The sequence below is a fragment of the Xyrauchen texanus genome, chromosome 21 (genome assembly GCF_025860055.1).
Source record: "Xyrauchen texanus isolate HMW12.3.18 chromosome 21, RBS_HiC_50CHRs, whole genome shotgun sequence".
In the NCBI taxonomy this organism is placed as follows: Eukaryota; Metazoa; Chordata; class Actinopteri; order Cypriniformes; family Catostomidae; genus Xyrauchen; species Xyrauchen texanus.
Window position 1 is genome coordinate 24,083,342 of NC_068296.1, and position 5,784 is coordinate 24,089,125.

Below are 5,784 nucleotides of genomic sequence, written 5' to 3' on the forward strand. Positions count from 1 at the left end.
AAGACAGAACTAAAGAGAAGAAATAACTTTTTTACATTATGTTGATGAAATATTACCTTTCAGTTCCCTCTTAAATTTGTTTGCCTTGGGAATAAAGAACTGTGGAGCAACATGCATTCTCTCTGCATGACCACCAAACATCAAAATCGCAGACAGGCCATGGTGTGTTTCAGTAAGTAACAGATTGATCTGTAAGGGCAGTTTTGCAGCGAGGCTGAAAACAGGGGAGGCCAGCATGGCTGTGATCATTCAGCTTACGAGAGCATCCCACCCACTGCACCACATCATCTATCCCTCCTTCCCCTTCATCTCAACACATCACAGATACCTCTTTCCTCTTTCTTCCCTTGCTTGTAGAGTGTGTGCTCTGGAGTCTCCCTCTTCAATCTGCCCTCACAGCATGAGATCACCACAACCATGGACACATCACAGCGTCCCATCCACCCTCTGGATTCGGGATTGAGTCCTGCCTCCAGATCCTGTCCCGTCTGTCTTCATTCCTGCTGGGAAAAAGATCCACCACAGAAAAACAAATAATAAAGATGAAATATCTAAAAAATAAAAGGACATCAGAGGAAGAAGGGAGGGAGAGACAATGGGAGAGATACAGTGAGAGAAAAGTTGCTTTATATTGTAAAGAGAAGTTTGGAATAAATTAAGCTGATCTAGTCCAGTAAACATATTAAGACATACATCAAGAACAAAAATATTTGTTCGCTCTAATGCTTGTATTAAAGGTGAAGCAAACAATGTTTGCACCACTAGCAGCAGAACTGCAAAAATGGACTATATTTCAAACAGAATTCTCAAATACTCCCCCATATACCATTGGTGAGACAAACAGATCAGTCCAGTCACACAATCTGAGTAATGTTTTGATAGCACCACAGAGCCACATTTTTTTTTACACTTTTGAGGGGAATGAACCTACAAATGAATATCAATAAATAATAAGCTGGGATAAGAGAAAGTATTTTAACATAAAAAATACACACATCACCTTCAATGTTTGATACTGTATTTTTTTTCTATAATTATTTTCATCATTGCTGTTATATATATATATATATATATATATATATATATATATATATATATATATATATATATATATATAAACAAACTCCATGACTACTGCATCAGATCTAAGGCAGACTGACCCAGATATCCCTTTGCTCTGATAAATTCCTTAATCAAGCCTTTGTGCAATATTACACAGAGTACGTGAGATATTTATGTATATCAAAAGTGTGTGTGTGTGTATGCTTTTCCGTGTTCTAGGCAAGCACATCCCTCCCAACCAGATCCTGCCAATCACATGCCAGCATTTATAAATAGTTACACAGAAAAACAAGCTGAATTCATAATTTGTCCCACCCAAATGTGACATATCCCTTTCTTAATTCACTAGATCCAGACCTTCATGTGTTTGAGCTGCATAGTTAATGTCTGACCGGAATAACTTGCTGGACAGGAAGGTTGTGCGAGAATATTTAAAAACCCTGTGATCCATTAAGGGCATGAAAGCAGAAATTAAAATTCCACCTCTTTGCAACAAGCAAAGTCGGCAGGCTGACCCTGAACATAAACAGCGCAGCTGAAAGACAAAGAGGTTGCTGATCGTTCACACCCACAAAAAAAAATAGCTGGGCGGTCGGAGGTGATCTGCTATGACTGTGAAAACAGAAGCAAAAGCTGAGTGTTCAGTATGCTGGCAGCCAGTCACATCTGACTAAAGGATTCAAGGGAAGCATCTGGGAAGCATTCAGTCTATGTTGTCTATGGAGGCTATAACAGATTAATGCTCATTCTGTGATGATGACCGGGGCAAGGAAGACTCTTTCTCAGGGCCATAACAATTATTTACAGCTAGATTTATTTACTTTCGTGCCTGGAAAAGGGCCCAATACCAGTATGCAGCAGCTCCTATACAGCAATTTGACACACTACCTTTGTCAATCAACCCCTCCCTTTATGATTTTTTTTCATATCCTCTAATTCTAATCAAACAAAGCTTCGCACTAGTCAAAAAGCCTCAAAACAAATGCCTTACGTAGCCAGAATTTTGACTATCAGCATAAAGTCTTGTACACTTTACAGCTTGTTTTGGCCATGACATGTAAAGCAAACAACCAGAGTTTTATTTGTTTTTACATAGTGTTAAGGGTTGAGTAATTCTGAAAACAATGATACCACAATAACAGACTATTTCAAATAATGATAACTGTGGCTATGTCCACATTAATCCAGATACACATGAAAATAGTGTTTTTCGTATTCAAAACGCTCTCCTACTGCTGTTTTCAAGAGTTTACCAAAAGTTGCTCGTCAACACTAAAACCTATGAAAACTCTTAAATCCCCTTACTACGCATGCGAAAAATGTCTGTTCCATGAAACACAATTGACCGTGTGTTCTGTCGCTGGACAGGAATTCTGAGTAAATTCCTGTTGCATTTGAAGGAATGCATTGTTAACAATTTACAATAAGGTTCCATTTGTTAACATTAATTAATAAAATTAGTTAACATGAGCCAACAATGAACAATACTTATTAAACATTTATTAATCTCAGTTAATGATAATTTCAACATACAGTTATAGATAAAATCAAAAGTTGCATTTAAGTTGCTAGATAAAATTGTCAAGATGGCTGCATGCTAGTTTCTCTGGTGCATAAGGTAAATTATCAGTACCTCTGTTAGCTAGCTACTCCCCAACTCTGGTGATAATTACCAATTATTTTGCTGATACAACTAAAACAAAACAAAATATAAATTGAGCTTGAGAATAATTATTTTACTTGCTTCTTCAAGTGCCTAAAACCACAAACCCTGTAAACTTTGTCAAATCTGACAACCACATGTGCAATATGCATCAGAGAGTGAGTTAGCTGGCTTGCATGCATTCAGCACAGGGACTGCCAAATAGTTGCTCACTCTCCATTAAACTACCACCAACACACTTGGTCTTCTCCATCCTTTAACCTCTTCTCCCTGTCTCTGTGCATTCAACTCTACTTTCAGGCAAGTCCATCTTTTATATCTTCTCTCCTCTCTCAGAGGGAGGTAGGGATGTGCGTTACCCCAGCTGATGTTAATTATTACGGGGCACTGAGGCGTGCTCACCACAGCATGTTTCAAATGGCCACTTGTCTCAGACACAAAGCAGCATGTGTAATGAGCACTGGATGAATTAAGAAACAGGGCCAAGGACATCAGCAGCAAGTAGGTGAGCCACCCACTGACCTTAAGGATTAAAATTGTACTATCACTCAGGTGAAAGGAATTCAAGAGGGATGGATGAATAGAAAGAAAAACAAGTGAGACATAAAATGTGTGGGACTAAGACTCACCAACAGGGTTGGGCAAATTTAAGAATTGGCTTTCTTTTAGTCAGTGAGGTAGAATTTGAATGGATTGGCCATGCTTCACAGTATGTTGAATTTGAATTAGATTAGGAATGACAGGAATATGAATTTCCCAACTCAAAGAAATTGAACACAGTCACATACTGTTCGATCATCACAATTAATTAGAGGCATTTAAAGCGTCAATATCATCAAATGTTTCTGAACAAGAACCCATATTGTTCTACATATTGTTGTTTTACTTCCGCATCCTGTTTGCCAACTCAATTAATATTTAAAAATCTCAAATCTACTCTGAATGATGCACAACCCTGGTCACCAGATATCAGCTTATGCCTGTGGCTAACTCTAAGGTGTGTTAGCAATTTAGAGCATATAAACTCAATGAAGAGAGCTAAACGGTTACCTGGGAACTTCAATTTGTAGATGATCACACGATGAATGACAATAAAACCTTTGTCAATCAGTCAAAAGTGTGGTCACAAATTGACAGGATGCAATACATCTCAAATGGAGAAAAAGAAAAACAAAACATTGTGTGAAATGGTTTGCTCCTCTCAGAGGCGTCCGTTTACTGATGGTTGTGGTGTGGCTGCTCTGTATGATAAAAGAGAGCTGAGTGCTGGGCATCTGTCTGACTGTCTGTCAACTCTCCAATCACTTCTCTCTGATAGCAGAGTGTGAAAACTCACTGTCAGCCATACACGCATGGCAAGCATTTTAAATGGTGGAAAAAAATTTGAGGAAAAAGAGAGAAAGGGGTGGAGAGAGAGGGAGAGAGATATATTGAGAGGGTAATAATAATAATAACAATAATTATAATAATTACTTACATTTATATAGTGCATTTCTAGGCACTCAAAGCGCATTACATATTATAGGGGGAATCTCCTCAACCATCCACCAGGATGATTCGACGACAGCCATATTGCGCCAGAAAGCCCACCACACACCAGCTATTGGTGGAGAGGACAGAGTAGAGTTACAGAGCAAATGGATAACCGGGACGGAGAGGTTTGGCGACCTTGGTGTGCACCCATGTTGTTTGTGCATTTGTACAGATGATTTCACCTCTAAAGAACATTGTCCCAAAAAATTATAAATGACTAAAACAGCAATTGCGAGTGGGGTGGCCAATGAGCTCCGTCACTGTGTGATTCATGCCTTTGTTTCATCATGTCTAGATTATTGTAACTCGCTTTAGTTTGGAATCTCCCATTCTTCTCTTTGCTGTCTTCAATTAGTCCAAAGTGTGGCTGACAATCTCTTAAAGGGGAAACGTAAATTTGACCACATTACACCAGTCCTGATTTCTTTGCATTGGCTCCATTATTGATTAATAATACATTATTAGTATTATTTGTGTTCAAATCCCTAAACAATCTGTCCCCGCAATATCTTTCTGAATTGTTGCACCCTCAGAGACCATCTAGCTGTCTTAGATATAGTGGTCTTGACCTGCTCACTATCCCAAGATACAGACTTAAAAACAGAGGAGACCGTGCATTTGCAATTGCCGGTCCCAAGCTCTGGAACAGTCTCCCGACTCATATTAGAACTGCCTCTTCTATTTCGGTTTTTAAAACTCAACTTAAAACTCATCTATGTTCTTTGGCTTTTAACCTTCCTTGAATCTTCTCTGTTCCCTGTGACTGCATCTTAATGTTTGCTTGTTTGGTTTGTATACTTTTGACTGTACTGGACTTTGGTCAACCTTATACTATATGCTATATAAATATGCTATATAAATAAATATTGATTGATTGATTTCACTTATTTATAAATGTCTTGGTAAGTACATCCATAAGTGTGAAAGATAGACCCTTAGTATAGAGAAGGAAAGAAAAAGATTAGTGGTCGACCGATGTGTTTTTTTTTTTGCATGGCAATGCCATTATACAGAGAGAAGGGTGTACATAGGTACATAGGCCATTGTTTCACACAATTTAATATAGTAAATAACATGTACAAAAATTGCTAATATGTATACACACACACACACACACACACACACACATATATATACATACATATATATATATATATATATATATATATATATATATATACACTCACCTAAAGGATTATTAGGAACACCATACTAATACTGTGTTTGACCCCTTTCAGCCTTCAGAACTGCCTTAATTCTACGTGGCATTGATTCAACAAGGTGCTGAAAGCATTCTTTAGAAATGTTGGCCCATATTGATAGGATAGCATCTTGCAGTTGATGGAGATTTGTGGGATGCACATCCAGGGCACGAAGCTCCTGTTCCACCACATCCCAAAGATGCTCTATTGGGTTGAGATCTGGTGACTGTGGGGGCCATTTTAGTACAGTGAACTCATTGTCATGTTCAAGAAACCAATTTGAAATGATTCGAGCTTTGTGACATGGTGCATTATCCTGCTGGA